Consider the following 18778-nt stretch of genomic DNA (forward strand, 5'->3'; position numbering starts at 1 on the left):
AGTCATCGGCTTCGTAGCTGCCTGATCGAGCGACTTTCAGAAACTGGGCGCAACTGATGGTTTTCAGGGCGTACTTGAACTCTAATGGCGTTGGCACTGGTTTTCGAATTCGAACAACCGAGAAGAGATTTTCCAGGCAGTCCTGTGCAAGTCGCGATGTAAGCAAGAATTTGTGGCCAGCATCCAGAAGATCAGAGGCTATGTCTATCACGGATGATGTGGATAGAATCAGCCCAGTTTGAATTGGCTTCCAATTGCCTCTGACACCGATCTTGATGGTCTGGAATAGCTTGATGGTGGAATGCAGGAATGCGATGGCTTCTTCATATTTTGCTATGTTCAGCTTGCTGAGGGCCATAACTGGATTTCGACTGGACATGATCTCAAACCAGTGATGCAGAGTCTCTATCAGCCACGCAGTTGTCACATTGTCTTGACTTCTCCCTTCATTATCGACCAGATACCTTATCGCGCTGCTCACATCATGGCTGATGACACGTGTGGCATTGCACACTTTCATTTTGTCGAAGTGTGTTGGGGTTAGGTGTGACATCTTAAGCTTTGGCGCCAGTTTCAGATCTTGATCATTCTGGAATTCAGCAAGGTCGCGAATAGGCTCAACACCTGCCTTAGAAGATGACAAAGTGTTCTCTTGTACTGTTTCCACAGGTAAGACAAATGACTGTCCATTGACGAGGGCAGATTTAATGTTTTTCAAGAGATGTGGCACATCAGCTAGGAAGTAGAGGAACTTGCTTGTATCTTGGGGATGTGGGATCTTGTTGACAGTGCGAGAATATTTCCCACACACAATGCCGAACTTTTTCCACATAGCGCGATTCACACTACCCATGTCGGTGGTCACAGACACCACATGCAATTTGATAGCTGTCGCACGTTGAATGATGTCGTCCACAAGTCTTTCATCACAGATCCGTCTGTAGAATTACCTGTGAAATGGTAAGCAACAGTTTGTTTCCATCGGGTTGTGATACCTGCAAGCATGAACACAAGGGCATGGGTTGCCGTTCCACTATGTCCTGGTAATGTGACATTTCCTATCAGGGACCCAGAACTGGCATCGAAGTCAATGCTTGGAATGAGACTCATTTCATCGAGAGTGAGAGCGCACAGTCTTTCTTCTGGCCGGAGGCCTTCCACTTTCAATTTGAGATAATCGAAGACTTGCACGAGAACCCCGGGCTGGAAAGGCACATGACTCATTCTTCGTTGTAGAGTCCGGTTAGCAGGCAAAGGATAGTGCTGCTTTATCAGCATGTTGTACCCAGATGCACCACAGGAGAATCGCAACTGAAGGGCCTTCTTGATTGTCACGGAGCTCCATTCCTTCCCTCGCAATGATCCTCTAGAGAGTGCCTCCAGTTGATCCCGTGCGAATAATTTGGATATTCGAGCTTCCTGTTTCAACTTTGCTTTGCATATTGATCTTGCTGTTCTTTTTGTCTTCCTCAATTGATCGTTCAGGTTTTTATTTTTCTCCTCCAATCTCAGCAGCCGTTCTTCAATAGAATCACTAGTATCTTGGCCCTCTTGTGTATCAGTGTCCATAGGTTCACTCTCAGCTACAAAAGAGCACATATACAATTAATGGCCAACTGGAAAATTGGTATGTACAATTGCTCAGTATTCTGTAGATAAATGTTGTAATCGGGAAAGATAATTTTATACTTAACGTTAAATATAACACAATTTTTTTACAATTTAATTTTGCAAAATATTTAGAATAATGTAAAAAGAAAATGGCAACAGGAAGATAGTCATCATAATCTGAACGTACAATTATAGTTCAAAGAGCTATACAAATATAGACAAGCACATGCCTGTCATTTTGTAATCGTTTAAAATATGTCATTGATTGAACATGTCCTGCCATGATTTTGTAATAAATAAAACAATTCTTACATTGAGATTCATTTGAGGAGTCAATACGTTCATGAGTGGAGTAGGTGTGGTCGGACAAGTTTGGTAGATGTAGTCTCTCAGTTCTGGACGGTCCACGCTTCTTGGGGGAGTTGCGCAGCTTCACGGGTTTCCGGTAGCTAAATATTGTTGGAACTGCAGAGCACTTCAACCTCTTTTTGTCATCAGCTCGCCCCCTCTCAAACTGATTCACATCGAAATGTTCCTGCAATCATACAATGAGTGTCCTTGATGTATTTATTTATTGAAATTTTTATTCTAACACAACACAGTTTAATTTTAATGAGCTGTCATGTACTAGTACTTCCACAACAGAAAATCACATGGACAATCTTCCGGAAGATGGCCAGACAAATCGCTAGCTCTATCGACCACATGTATATTGATATCAAACAGGGATAACAGCTTTTGAAAGTTGAGCCAGTTTTAAATGTGGGTACACAAATACACCTGTTTTACTGCATTAATCACCTAGAAATATTGTATGTTTTGGGAACGATAGCTGTCACCAGGTTAAATATATAGGGATTGTCCAATGTGCAAAATCTTCCATCACTACAATTTGGCCATAAATCCCGGGGTGGGAAATATTTGAGCAAATATGCCACAAGACGCATGAGCACTGTACAAAGCAAACAATAACTCGTCAAATTTTGGACGTATGGATGGCTGCACAACCCGCAAAAAAATTGAGCAGGCCCCCCCCTAAAATTGCTTTTATGATTGCCGATTAGGCTAAAGATTTTAAACCAAAAAAATAACTTGCCTCGGAATAAGTTTTGAATGGACGGACAGACAACTGAAAACAAAACGGACCATGGGTTTCCCACCCCTATAAAATCAAAATTAATTCCCTCTGAAAAAGTACAGTGACATTGCCCGCAGACTACCCAACCGCAGACCAGGCAATGTCACTGTAACGGGACATTTCATCAATCAATGACAATATGCGGTCCGCTAGGACTACCCGAAAAAAATTGAGCAGGGTTCTTCCCATGGAAATGCATTTTTGGTCAGCTCCTTGAAGATTATAAACAAACACAAATCACTTCCCTTTAAAAGGGTTTTCAACGGACAGACAACCAAAAAAATACCGAGCAGATAGAATTGCTTTTGAACATCAATCATCAAGCGGCGTGGGCCTACCTGGCAGAGTCTCGAGGAGTCGATCGCTTTCCAGCTCTTTCGTCTGACTTTCGCTTCCCAAATTTGTCTTCTGACTTTATCACTTGGAAATCTATACATCTTATATTTCCCAGATTGGTTTGAACAACCAAAAGCAGAACAACCAGTCATTTTGTTTGGCAATAAACAACATTCCCGTACCAAGCTGACGTTCACGCACGGTGAAGTTAGACACAAAATGGCGCCACAAAATCACGTGACCAGAAATCTCGGGTCAGCGCATGGCGCAACTCTCTTTATACAGGGACTCTAGGCACGGCTAATCACTTTGCCAAAGTATGCTTTAAGAGCACGAGAAGGCCCGCAGCAGGGCAGCTGCACAAGGTGGAAAATATTGAATCTGAAGAGGAAGATAACAGTGGCAATTTCATTTACACAAGCGAGTGCATCGGTGCTTTGAGGTCCAGAGGGAAAAAATGGTTCATCACACTACAACTGCATAACAAGTTACAGCAATGCCAGCTTGACTCTGGGGCAACGTGCAACGTAATGAGCCATAAAGACAAGATGGATCTCGCACCGAAAGCGCGACTCTTACCAAGTAACACGAGACTGAAGTTGTATTCTGGCGAGTTGTTGAAGTCACTGGGACTTTTCAAGACAAAGTGTGTAATACGTGGACGAACACACAAGCTTGAGTTTGAAATTGTGGAGGTCAGTCAGAAACCCCTGTTGTCAGGCTCCACATGTGAGCGCTTGGGACTGATGCATTTCACTGTCCCTGCTGAACTGCACAAAATGGAGCACCATCTGACTGGGCCTTTGACCAAACAACAGCTCATAAGCATGTACAACGATGTTTTCAATGGGCCAATAGAGTCAGTTCCAGGAGAAATACATTTTGAACTGGACGCCCAAATCCGTCCAGTCCAGTGCACCCCGCGCAATGTATCCGTGGCCATGAAGTCCGCCGTGAAGGCACAGCTGGACAGACATGAGGCAGATGGGCACATTACCACTGTGACCGATCCGACAGACTGGATAAGTAACATGGTCATAGTAAAAAAGCCTGAGAAGCTGAGAATTTGCATAGATCCAAAGTTTTTGAACCAAGCACTGCGAAGATCTCACTACCTCAATGCAACACTTGAAGATGTCATACAAATTACCAAAGGCACGGGTATTCACACTCGTAGATGCACGTGATGCCTTTTTACAATGCAAGTTAGACGAGAAGAGCAGTTACATGACAACATTTTGGACTCACTGGGGCAGGAAACGGTGGCTCAACCTGCCTTTTGGAGTCTCCGTAGCACCAGAGGTGTACCAACGCAAGCAGCATGAGCTATTGGCTGGGCTAGATGGAGTAGAGCCCATTGCAGATGACATCCTCATTGTTGGCTGTGGGGATACAGATGACGAGGCAGATAGTGACCACACCTGCAGTTCAAGGTAGCAAAGGTCCGTTTCCATGGACATGTACTGTCTTCAAATGGCCTGACGGCTGATCCTGAAAAGGTGAGAGCCATTCTGGAAATGTCACACCCAACAGATGGGAAGGCGGTCCAGCGTTTCATTGGCTTTGTGACATACCTTGCCAAATTCATGCCACACCTTTCTGAGGTTTGTGAGCCGTTGAGACTGCTGGACAAGGATGTGATATGGCATTGGCTACCGAAACACGATGCTGCAGTGCAGGAAATAAAGCGCCTGGTCACCACGATGCCTGTATTAAGGTACTATGACATCTCAAAGCCAGTCACTATACAAAGTGACTCTAGCCAAAATGGACTGGGATGCTGTCTCATGCAAGAGGGACAACCGGTTGCATTTGCATCCAGGGCGTTAACGCTGACGGAACAAAACTATGCACAAATCGAAAAAGAATGCCTGAGCATAGTGTTTGCCTGTCAACGCTTCCATCACTATCTGTATGGCCGGGAAGTGATCACGGCAGAGACTGATCACAAGCCGCTCATTGCCATTTTCAGCAAGCCTCTCCTAAGCGCACCTAAGCGGCTCCAGAGCATGCTGCTCACACTCCAGAACTACAGCCTCAGGGTTGTGTACAAGCCTGGGCCTATAATGTATATCAGCGACATGCTCAGCAGGGCAACAGCAGCGGTCAGTACTTCCAATGTGGAACATGAGTGACACAAAGTTTGTAGCATGCAGCAGGAGCAGTATGATGTGGAGCAGATCAATCAGGCAGATTACCTGAACGTCTCTGATCGACGCCTGCTTCAGATCAGACAGCACACAGACAGAGACGAATACCTGCAAGCACTAAAAGCTGTTGTCTTGGCCGGGTGGCCTGACCAGAGACAGGAGACATCTCTTGCTGTTAGAGATTATTGGCTATGCAGAGATGAAATCAGTGTGCAGAATGGCGTGCTGTTCAAAGGTCAGAGAGTTATCATACCGAAGTCTTTGCGCCCAGAGATGCTGGCACGAATCCACTCCAGCCACATTGGAGGGGAAGCATGCTACAGACAAGCACGCGATACTCTCTTCTGGCCAAACATGCAAGCAGAGATCAAAGACTTTGTCAGTAAATGTTCCGTGTGCAATGAATATGCACATGAGCAGCAAAAGGAGACGATGATGTCGCACGAGTTGCCCACACGGTCCTGGCAGATCATCAGCATGGACTTATTCAAGTACATTGGGAAAGACTTCCTCCTGATGGTCGATCACTATTCTGACTTCTGGGAAATTGAGCTGCTCCCAGACCTGTCTGCTGAGACAACAATCTGGCGATGCAAGGCACAATTCGCACGTCACGGTCAACCGGACCGTGTAATCTCTGACAATGGGCCTCAATTTGCAGGCGAGCAATTCAGATGCTTTACCATCGAATGGGAATTCGAGCATCTCACATCCTCGCCACGACACCCAAAAGCCAATGGCAAAGCTGAGTCTGCCATCAAAATCGTAAAGGACCTGTGCAAGAAAGCTACATGTGATGGCAATGACCCCTGGAAGGCCATACTCCAGTGGAGGAACACACCAACGGAGGGCATGGATAGCAGCCCAGCGCAGCGCTTGATGTCAAGAAGGCTGAAAACACCTTTACCTGTGACCAACAAGTTGCTCGAGCCTTGTGTTGTGCCAGGTGTTTTGGAGAAACTGCGTCAAAAAAAGCAGATATCCAAGCTCAGCTATGACAGGTCAGCCAGAGACTAACCTGAACTAAATGTTGGTGAGTACATCCGTATGAAACCACTGCCTGGAGACTGAGCTGGTCGCTGGAAAATAGGAACCTGCGTGCAACAGGTTGCCCCATGCTCCTATCTCGTGGATGTGGAAGGTGCCCTATATCGCCGTAATCGCGTGGACCTGAGAGTAGCTGAGTCAGCACCACCTCCCTGTTATGGACAGCCCTCGGATGTGCTAGCGGAGGAAAGGCACAACTGGAGCATCACAAGACCAGATGTGCAAAGTGAAGACAAAACTGCCATTGAGCCTGAGGGCTGCAATGCTAAGAAGAATTTGATGAGAGTGAGCACACCAGCAGGGAGGACCTGCAGCACACCCTCAACACCGGCCATGGTCAAAGAGCCTCTCTCACACAGGAGCCAAGTTTTCTCTCGCAGTGGAAGACTGTCAAAACCCCCAAACAGACTTGATCTGTGAACTGTTACAAGTAACAGCAAGGACATTTAGTTATTGATTTGATGTCATTGATTGGTTGAAATGTTCATCTCCTGGCATAATTCTGTGTTATAATTTAGCCAGAATATTGTTATGTTGTGTTACCAGTTTACATCTCTTTTCAAAATTTTGGTAGAATAGATTGCATCACATGATATTAGTAATGTTAAAAAAGGGAGATGTTACAGGTGTTAGCTTGTGTTGCTAACACCGCCCAGTGTACTGTGCACATGTACTTCCGGAGTGACCTCCGGGCCGGGAGTGCTGGACGCCGAACATGGCTTGCTCGAACTACTAACGGCTCCGTGTCCTTTTATACGAGCGTCTGAAACAGCTCTACATGAGCGTAAACATCTACATATAGTAATCTACATACATCTACATATAGTAATCTACATACATCTACATATAGTAATCTATATACATCTACATACAGTAATCTATATACATCTACATATCGTAATCGATAGACATCTGCATATAGTCATCTACATACATCTACATATAGTAATCTATATAATCGATATACATCTTCATATAGTAATCCATATATATCTACGTATAGTAATCTATATATACATGTACATATAGTAATATATATATATATATATATATATATATATATATATATATATATATATATATATATATATATATGTATATATATATATATATATGTATGTATATATATATATATATATATATATATATATATATATATATATATATATATATATATATATATATATATATATATATATATGTATATATATATATATATATATATATATGTATATATATATATATATATATATGTATATGTATATATATATATATATATATATATATGTATATATATATATATATATATATGTATATATATATATATATATATATATATATATATATATATATATATATATATATATTGGGGTTCATGTGCTCGACAGCGGAGCTGGCTGGCATGTGAAAATGTGGGTGGAGGCTGGGCAGACCGGATGCGAGATACGAGACCGGATGAGAGATACGAGATCGAGTGACGTTGCTTGCTGTGCTGTTCATTAAAACTGGTCATCTCCTGAGTTGAGACTTGGATTCATCTTATTACATGGATGATTGTGGCAGCGAAAGGCGAACCTCCGAACCCGATTGGAACCCCATCTCGGGATCCGTAGCCAAGCTCACAATGGCGGACGCACCCATGATGCTGCGCATGGGTTGGACCAGCGCTAACCTCGGTGAAGCCTTCAAGCTATTCAGAAAGCGTACCCAGCTGTACTTTTGTGTGAAGGATGTCGCAGGTGACAAATAAGTCGACCACATTCTCCTATCAGGTGAGGAAGGCCTGCGACGCTTCAGTTTGTGGAGCCGTGAGAATGCCGATGGTGTAAGGCCTAACACTGTGACGCCAGCGATTGTTTGGCAGCGTTTTGAAGCTGAGCTGAAACCCCAGGAAAATTAGGGTAGAGGCAGGTTAGTTGATACAGTAGGTTATATGATACAACCTTCCTCCTGGCCCTCAGAAATGAAACTTGTGTAAATTCTGCCCTCTGTTGTTAGCTAGTTGCATTACATATCATTTATAAGTAGGTCAAGAAGTTACAGACAAAGAAAGGGTGTGATTCTCCAAAAAACCTGATTTGTGTCCTCCTGAGTGAAAACGCCAACAAAAGGTGAGATCATTTATTGTGATAATACTACATAGATTTCACAGGAGTTCTTATTGGTTTATTATACCTTGTGAAAGTGGCTTTCAGCCGACGCTGCTTTGATTGCCAGGATAATACACATAATCATGTGGGCAACATGTGTTGCAAAAAACCCATGGATGGGTTAGATGATACAGTCTGAGTAGGTTAGTTGATACGCGTATCAACTAACTCTACCGACCTGTACCAACTAACCCATTCATTATTTATTTTTACAAGACAATGCTGCAGCCATTTGTAACTGGGCTTCATACACCATAATAAATGTAGGCCTATATATCCTACACTGTACATCTTTAGAATATAAGAGTTGTGTCCATCTGAGTTATGAATCTTGTTCCTTTCCTGATATTTGATGCTTGCCGATTCATTTGTTTGGCAGATCTTTTTTCTCTCTCTAACTTAACCTTTAGCCCTATTGTTAGATATACTTTACATTACCTATGTTTACATAGCAATGTATACAACTGAATAAATAACAAACAAACAGCTTTAATTAACAGTGCTCATTGACTCTGAAAATACCATTAGTACAAATATTATACAGAAATGATGGTATGTAGCCTAGTTTGATGTGTATCTGTAATTATGTGCATGCTAATTTGTTACCATTGGCAGAAATACCATGTAAATCGATGTATCATCTAACTCATTCACCATGTGAATCAATGTATCATCTAACCTACCAAGGTGTATCAACTAACCCACTTGGTCAGGTCAGATGATACGTTTGGCAAACAGTTTTTTTGTGAGCCACCATTCCAAGTTTGATAATGCAGCGGATCTGGCATGCTTCACAGATATGTACAAGACCCTGATATTTCTTTTGGACAATTCATGAATCCTGTCGAGCTAACAGTCTTCATTATAGGCCAACATAACTAAAAAGTGTATCAACTAACCTGCCTCTCCCCTACCATGTGGCTCGTTTCTGCTTACAGCGATTTAAGCAGGATGACGATGAAACTATGGACAATTTCATCTCCAGATGCCGCCAGCAAGCGAGCAAATGCAAGTTCAAGACCCCCGAGGCGGATGAGCGCATAATAGAACAGCTCATTGCAGGGACGCGGTATCAGGAGCTACAGAAAGAGCTCCTTGCGAAGGATGACTCTCACGCTGGACCAAGCCCTGGAAATAAGTCAGGCACATTAGGCCTCTGTCACTCACATGCAGCAATTTACCCAGACCCAACAGGCAACCAATTTTGTCCACACCACACCAAGCACGTAGGTGCACCCCGGAAACTAACACATTGCGGTGTTAGGCCAACGAGGCTGTGGCTAAGGGAAGAAAACCCCGAAAATAAACCGACTGCAGAGGGCTCACAACCCGCTCAGTTCCAAACGATTGTTACGGAAACTGCAAACGAAACCCAAATACCAGCTAATGCTGGTCATGGTTATGGTGAAGCGACTATCTAAATCTCGGAGGATGATGACATCAGATTTGTGAACAGTATGACGCTTATGGACCAAAGCCGAAAGGACGTTCAGTGGCCGGGAATGTCGATAACCAGGCCAAAAAAAATAATGAATGTAGGATGCTGGAATGTAATAACACGATTGATAAATCCGCTCAACTTTCTAAGGAGATGGCAAGGTACGATATTGATATATTGGGGATTAGTGATTGCAGGTGGACAGGGTATGGAAAAGTCAAGTTGAATTCTGGAGAGAATGTTATATTTTCAGGGAGAGAAGATAATTTTCACGACCATGGAGTTGCAATTATTATGTCCAAGCTATCAGCAGGTAAAAGCTTGTGGTTGTATCTAATCATCATACAATGATATATTTGTATGATTCATACAAAGAATAATGAACTTTAGTTGATTAAAAAGGACGTAAATAAAATAGCAAAGTACAAGAACAAAATATTGGAGTAATTTCTTTCTTACTACCAAAACAGCTGTGCTTATGCAGAGGTGCATTCACTAGGCAAGGTAGAGAAGTATAAGTGACAGCTGAGTGCAGTTGTGTAAGCTATGTAACCACGATGCAAGCTCAGTAGAGCTTTGGCTTTCACAAGGACACAATGAGCAAACAGAAGTCTGCCCTAATTCTTTGAAAAGCACTGGCCCCTGCATTCATCCATGAAGGCGTTCCAAGACACCACACCGAAACAAATGAAATGCTTCTCATTTTATTGGAGGAAATGCAAGCATTTGCACATTTCCAAACTTCCATTTGAATTATTTGTACAGATGTCCCCTGAGCGTTCTGCCCAAACATTCCTGCCATTTTCTCTCAAGCAAGTCTTGAAAGCTTCATGCAAATGGAAATGTAATCTTTTCATATATATATATATATGAATCTTTTCATTACTATATATACATATATATATATATATATATATGGTTTTGAGATGTGTACAGTGAGCTCAATAAAGGTTAAAGGTTCCCCCCCATAGATAGTCACACAAGCAACATGTAGCCTCATTTGTAGTATAGTTATGTCTTAGTATATGTGAGAGTAGGCCCCTTCCAGCGTTAATCCTGCGTTGTGTAAAGACAGGAGAATAGGTCCTACTTCGGCAAACCATTCCACCTCTGTGGGCGCAATCCAGTTTGTTAAGCATTGGTTGTTCATTAGTCGAGCTAAAACGAGGTAGCCCTAAAAAGGTGGGGCCGGCATTGAGGTCGGGAGCGGCAGAGGCGATGATTGTAAGCATGAGCTGCCAATCAGGGCTCAGAGGTGGTGGTGTCAGAGGGCATGGTGAGAAGAGTCTGGTGAGTTCCAGAAGGCTCGCAGGGTGGGGCTATATAACCCGATGCGCAAAGCCCTCAACAGGACTTGAACAGGACTGGCAGAGGAGAGAGAGGACGTGCAGGAAGAGGACTTGCATCACTGGCACTGTACGAACTTTACTATCGCTAAAGATACGTGGGCGCAGCCAGGGCGTTTATAACTTGCGCGGTTCAGCCAAGCGAGTGAACGAAGCTGCCTAACCGCCCTTTGCCATAAAAGCTGTCCCTGCCATTCGCCCCTATATATCACCCTTGCTTGAGAGATGCGCAGCGTGGCCTTGTCTTCGCCTACCTCCATCTTTGCGGACGTGCCGGGGACCGTGGAGAGCCGTACGAGAACCACCTTGGACGCGCTGGAGGACTCCTACCCATCTGCAATCCCCGTGTGAGTGTGTCAGACGGGCCCGTTGTCTTTGGGAATTAAGCATTAGACTGTAAAAGGATTTCCCTGTGTCTCTTCGTCCTGAACTGTAAATACGTGCAATAATCATTAAATCTATTTGTTCTTCCTTTTCTTCTGAATTCGATCGTTCCCGTGATTTCTCCATTGATTAAGCGTGGCACGAATAAGATCGCTCCCATCGGGTTCCATTAATTATAACTGCGTGGATCACGTGTACGCAAACAGCTTGGCGTACTACCATCACACGTGGTTCGTGCGAGGCTTGTTTCCTCGCTTCCAGGGCAGCACGAGTACTGAGGTACGAGCGAGAATTTGGTCCAGAAACCCTATTTTGCGCTGTCCGGAAGGGACGTAATCGGTCTCGGTTCGCGCCAGGCCAGTAAAGACAAGGGGATTAATCCCCCCTTGATAAGGGGAGAAGGCCAGCGACAGATCCGCAACAATATATATATATATATATAATATATGTATGTATATATATATATGTATGTATATATATATATATATATATATATATATATATATATATATATATATATATATATATATATACTGTATATATATAATCGTTTTACGGCCATCCCTTTACATTTTCCCCCTCTAGAGCGGGGGTTACCCTTGCGGGCCCCATGACAACCATGGTTCCCTGTTTGAGGCAATGTTTTTATAGCCGGATGCTCTTCCTGACCCTGCTGGCTGCCAGACTAATGGGTATGTAATACTGGTATAATAATAATATCGATGTAACACTGATATATGTATAGATTCCATCTTCTTAAGCTATATAGTGTATAGTAAAAGGGAAACAATTGTTTTTTTTACATCAGGAAAAAAAAACAACAACAAAGAATGATTGTGGAGAGATACACCAAAAGAATGGGTGGCTGGGTGTTCTGTAGCTCTGGAGCAAGTTACTGTATCTTTTATTTTTTATAAAGTCATTAGTTACTCCTCAGTCACATTTGCTCTACGGCTAGGATACGGTGGCCGTACCCCCCCTAAATTGACAGAAACGTGCGGCGGCCTCAGGGTGGCCCTAGGGCGTATGGCTATCTTTTACAGGCCGTAGGGGTCGCCGTGGAATTATAGCGCGGAGTTATAACTTTTTTCATTTCTAGGGTGGCCGTAGCAATTCGACAAGCCATAGCCATGACAACTGTAAGTGCTGTTATACATATGAAAAAGAACTGGTATATATACCCACTCGTTACCGTCCGTCTGGCCACACGTTCGCCCTAGGGCCCCCCTGCGGTCGCCTTGCGGGCACCTTGAGGCTACCTTGCGTCTGCCTTGAAAATTCTATGGCCGCCGCAGGGACGCAGTAAGGTCACCGTGCGACATCAAATCAAAGACCGTACGGCACCCCCACGTTTTCGGTCTCCACAATTTATAAATACCCCGTGCGGCTACCCGAAAAATAAAAACATATGTGACTGCTACATTGTGTGACCGTGGAAATACTGCGGCTGCCCTAGAATTGCTAGTGGCCGTAGATTTTTTAGACTCCACGGCCGCCGAGCCAAATGTGACTGAAGCATTAGTTCACTCAACCAGCATAATGAAAAATACTGTTGCTTCAACAAAGTCAGTTCGTTTTAGACTAAGGTTCACAAAAGCTAAAATAGAATCAAGTGTAATGATACGGACAATGTGGCTATTCGATGTCGTGAGTTGTCGAGGAAGGGCAGGTGATGGAGAGAGAAAGAGGCAGTGAGAGTACTTGTGTGTTATGTTTGCTCAGCACCCTCATGACACAAGGAATAATAGATTAAAAAAGAATGCTCTTGCACAACACGGAGAAAGGCTCTCTGTCTCCATACACACCGAGCTGTCCCTAAAGGCTATTTCAAAAGCAATGCTTCCATTTTACAAGCAGGCTACCACACAATCCTGTCATGTTTGAAATGACATTTGGAATTAAGGATGCTTTATAGAGGAAATTACACTGCTCTGAAGGAGGGGAAGGGGGAATGACTTTCTCAGAATAAAGATAATCCTTTCTATATCCAAGTATCAAGTGCACTTTCTACTTTGCTCTGAAATATAACTAGTTCCTGCTTAGCAGAGAGAGAGGGAGAGAGAGAGATCCATACCGCGTATTAAAGATTAATGCGGCATTTCAGTGTTTTTCGAATTGATGCCCAAGAGAATGGCAGGAGCAGAAGAATTCATCGGACGCATGCGGTCTTAGAGGCTCTTTATGCCTCGTATGGTCCAAACAACCCATTTGATGATGGACGCACAAAAAAATGCAGAAGAAAGAACTTCACATCCTTTCAAGTTAACAAGATTTACTCGACAGATGATGGCTTCTGGCAAGTCTCATCTTGAGATAGTGACGTCCACACATCGTCAACAAGGTTGGAATTGAGCATTTCTTCGATCTGGTCAATTTCCGACTTTGGTGATGTCTTGCACTTCATGAAGGAACCCTTAATTTTTTTTATGTGAAAAGGTTTGAGGATGACGATCACTTATTATGTGAAATCACCAAATGCAATGCAAGAATGTTTGCTCAAAATGTAAGAAAAGAAAGTAATGGATTCTCTCGGCATCAAAATGTTTTCTCGACAGCACAAAGATTCGAAATTGACAATCATCATCGTTATTTATTTTGTCCTAAGGACTCTCAGCAACGCAAAGAAGAAGCAACGGTCCTACGGTTGACACTAATCGGTAGAAAGGACTAAACAATTTCTGCTAATAAACAACAACAGGCATTTTAAGGCCTTTTTCCCTGCTAGAGTGAGGGTTAGCCTTATGGTCCCCATGACAATCTTCTCCATTTTGCCCTATTTTCTACATCTCTCCTTGTTAACCCCCTTGCCCGCATTTCTTCTTCCACCATCTTTAGCCAAGTCTTTCTCGGTCTTCCCCGTCCTCTACTTCCTTCTACAATCATTGCCATCACTCTTCTCAACCAGTCACTTTCATCCTTCCTCAACACATGACCAAACCATCTCAACCTGTTTCTCTTCACAGCATCAATCGCAGGCTCTATTCCCATCATCTTTCGCAATTCATCATTTGTCTTCCTCTCTCTCAACGATACTCCACACATCCACCGAACCATTCACATTTCCACCCTTTCCAGCCTTCGTTGCTGCTCTACGTTCATTACCCATATCTCGCTCCCATAAATCATAACACTTCTCACACATGCAGCATACACCTTTCCCTTCAGCTTCAACGACACTCCCCTCCTCGTTAGCACGCCACAATTAAAAGTTACAATTAAAAAAAAAAATTTCTCCATCATCAGGTTGTGATCTCTCAAGCAGTAAATTAAATATTATGTCAGAATGTCAAAGGCTTGTGGAAAAGTGTAAGGGTTATGTGGAAGGCCTTAACAGCTGCCAAGCGCATCATGGTGAACAAGTGTTGTCCTTGCTGCTCCTCGTGCAGACAGAAATGGATGGTTCATGGCTTCAGGCACCCTGAAGGATGTGGAAAGGCCGAGCTTCTTGTGCTCTGGCTTCAGTGGGGGATGTCTGAGTGTGTGGGCGAAGGAGATGCAGTGCAAAGAACTCCTCTTATTTATTATTAACCCAAAACATAAAAGTTTGCAACTTTGATAAGCTCAGTAAACACCTATGATAGGTAGTGGGTGTCGTTAAGCAACTGCATTAACTTCCCCCACCTCCCGGCCCCCTTTCTACTTTCACCCCATTCCAGGTACAAAATGAGCCAAATGCCAGACAGTTTTAAGGGGTAAAATAACAAGGCCTGATTTATTCATATACCACATTATTGTATTATTGGAACTGTCTTTAGAGACCATTTTTCCCCGCAGAGCAGGGAGCAGTTGGCCTTTTTCGGGCACTGTGGTCTCCTTTTTGAAGCAATGTTTTATGGCCGGATGCCCTTCCTGCCACCAATCCTGCGCCAACCCTGTTAGTCGCCTCTTGCGACACGCCAACCCTGTTAGTCGCCTCTTGCGACACACAGGGAATTACCAGTGAACTGGTACTCAATTTGCCCCGGATGCCCTTCCTGCCGCCAACCCTGTTAGTCACCTCTTGCGACACGCCAACCCTGTTGGTCGCCTCTTGCGACACACAGGGAATTACCAGTGAACTGGTACTCAATTTGCCGACCTCAGAAGGATGACAGGCTGAGTCAACCCCCCTGGCGTTAATTCAGCGATCAACCAGGATTCGAACCCAGGATCCCAGGATCCCAAGCCGGCACCCTAACCGCTAAGCCAACACCAGGCTGTATTGTATTATTGGCAAGAATACAATACCCTTGCAGTATCATTTTTATCAAGTCACAATTCATATATTTATTTTCCATCTTAATTGTTATTACTTTACACATTTTTAAATGTTTTAATGGTTTTTTTTGTTAATGCTTATTTTTACATTACCTAGGACACCTTTGTATCCATATCCATTACCTAGGACACCATGCAGGTCGGATGGTGTCCTAGGTAATGGATATTGTCGGAGCTTTATCAGGTGAAAAAGAAAATACTTCATCAGTGGCAGATGGATTCGGAGAATAGCGATAAGCAACATTACTAAACAGGGCACCGTTTGGTATGAAAATCTTCCGGCTTATAAAAAAGCAACATATGGTGAGCTCAATTGCATCTCTCGTCCCAGAGCTGCACTGCTCTTGGGAGCAGAAAACGTCTGCAGCTGAGAAAACCCTCGGCTAGCCATTAGTGACTTATTGCCATCCCTGAAGGACCTAAGAATGACCAAGAGGCCGGCGCCGCCAAACGAGTTATTATACAGCTAAGTGAGCTTTTTTTGCCACCGTGCATCATTCTTAAGGCCTCGCTTGTGATCAGCGGATCACCTAGCACCAGGTTCGGCCCACAACATTCCTGGCAATCCACTTGAAATCTCAAATTCACTTCAGATCTGTTCTAAACAGAAACTTTGCGAAAAGACAATATCTTTCCAATCATGCGGAGAAGGGCCTACCTTATTGAGCATGCTATTAGGCCAGAGATATTAGGCCTAAAAGCTACCCTTAAGAGGCAGCTCATTAATTATGCACATTAAACACCCAAAGGGGTGAAGCGGGCCTGAGCCGGTGCATAAACGCCTGCCAGCCATAGCTCAGAGCTGTAGGAAGCGGCTGGCTGACCGCCTGCTAGTGCTCTGATCTATCGGCACAAAGTGCTCTGCACAGTCCATCGAAATTGTGGCAAAGCGGGCGGGAAAAGCGGATCAAACGGTGACCTGAGTAATGCAAGGTCACTGTGCATTTTAGCACACTTCGTCACGTGACCATATTCTGGATTCATCATGGAAGTGCTCCAAAGAAGTCATAGCAGAGTGTATATGCTCCTGGTGCTTCTACCATTCTTCGGGTGTGTGTGGTATGTATACCTACACACATTATTGAATGTTTAAACAGTCTTCCTTTCAATATTCATTGTTGACTGTCTTCTTCTTTAATGGCCACAATTATTTCCACATTCTTGTGTGGTTGCCCGGGTGGAGCTTGAGCCAAGGCTTTCACGAACTGGCTGTTCAGGCATTATATTCGACTAAGGTTAGGACAGGAATTTGTAATTTGTTCATGGTGCTGCCGATAGATTGCCTACTCTTTGTGAAAGACACCGTGGGATCTATAACGTCCACTAACTAATGCCAGCAGACGGAACACCAGTGTAACGTCCATCCGAGGGACGACGCACACATTGATGAATCACCCTGCCTGTAAAACACCGGAATGACAGTTTATAGGTGGGTCGAGATTCGAACCCAGGGTAGGTAGCTTCGAAGTGAGTGTGTGTACCTATAGGCAATCCTATGATAATTGCATAGGAAATAAATAATGTAAAAATCACAGATCTCACTACCAGTAGATCTTTTTTTTTTCTTTTTCTTTTTTACAAGATCGAGGCTCGTGTAAAAGCAGTGTTCTGATTATTTGGAGAGTCGCCCCAAAATTATGAGTCATGACAAGATATTAATAATAATCATTGATAATAATGTTTATCTTAAAGTGTGACAGGTATGGTGTGGTGTGCACTTACCTCTGAGCAAAATGTGCCGCTCCTCGGAAGGGCACTAACCCAGGTGTCTTGTCTGCTAGCATTAGTTGGCAGACGTTAAATATCCCACAGTGATTTTCTTGTAGAGTTAGTCAGTTATTGCTAGCACCCTGAACAAAAATTTTTTAAAAAAAATACAAAGTACACGTATTAGCATAAGAGTGAGGTCAATGAATTGCTTTAATTTGCGTCTATATTTGTACAGAAAGATTGTCGTCTTCCCTTCCTGTTTGTGTCTAAACCTGCTTCTCACTTAAAACCTTTTTAATGCTCTTTCCTTTGTAATCTGTCCTAAATGTGGTTTGAGGAGGTACTAGTTTTTGCGGGAATGTGTGAGCCTGGAATATTTGCATCAAATCCAGGGGCTCGGAGGAGAAATTCCCCTTGATTTAAGACTGAATCACCAATAAGCATGGAGCAGTCTAGGCCGAGCGACGTCACGGTGTGGGGCATCCTGCGAGCTCATAAAAGCCCAAATGATAGGTCGGAGTCCAGTCAAAAGGTCAGAGTCCAGTCAGAGATGAAACGGTAGTTGAGCCACGTTGAGTAGCATGCGGGGCGGGGGCGAAAAGTGAGACCGTGGAGTCAGAGCCAACTGGGATCCAGTGCATGATCCCCTCCCTCCCGCCTCCATCACACCTGCATGAGAAAACAGCTGGCCTCCTGTCGGCACGATGACCTACTTCTGGTCTGGGCCTCTGGACAGTTTGGTTCTTTGAAAATGTTTATGGTGTTGAGCGAGCCATAACGGGTAATTCTCAGTGTTTTTGCTTCTTCTGGTCCTTCTGCTGGGGAAGTGCAAATTGCCCCTCGATCTAGCTAGGCGTGTCAGGACTGGTTGGCCGACTTGACCACTATAACAATATACTCTAGGCCTTGTTGCTTGAATGTCGCATTAATAACACAAATTTGTTTATCAACTACAGAAAATATATGCTTTAACAATGCTAACAGTAAAGCGAGCAATTTGATCCATTACAAAGAGCCACCACTTTCCTCAGCAACAAAGGCCTGTGTACAATTCGTAGCGCGTGGGCCTGGGCCTAGATGAAAGCAAATCCGTGTCCTCCGTTATGCTTTCCACACGATTGTTTGGAAAATAAATGCACTTGGCACACAGCCTAAACACAGACTGTCACACAATGAGCCAAGTGCTTGGTCTCAAACATAAACAAGCTTCT

The 18778-nt window shown here is 43.6% G+C and overlaps 1 long non-coding RNA gene across 1 annotated transcript; it reads right to left on the bottom strand.

Annotated features, from left to right (window-relative positions):
* Window positions 1-1486: 1486 nt before the first annotated feature.
* LOC137414112 (uncharacterized) lies at window positions 1487-3365 on the bottom strand. Its single transcript, XR_010981822.2, has 3 exons — window positions 3088-3365; window positions 1924-2146; window positions 1487-1583 (listed from the first exon to the last, which is right to left on the bottom strand). It is a non-coding gene; the product is annotated as an uncharacterized LOC137414112 (long non-coding RNA).
* Window positions 3366-18778: the final 15413 nt, after the last annotated feature.

The sequence above is a fragment of the Myxine glutinosa genome, chromosome 6 (genome assembly GCF_964187855.1).
Source record: "Myxine glutinosa chromosome 6, kmMyxGlut1.1, whole genome shotgun sequence".
NCBI lineage: Eukaryota > Metazoa > Chordata > Myxini > Myxiniformes > Myxinidae > Myxine > Myxine glutinosa.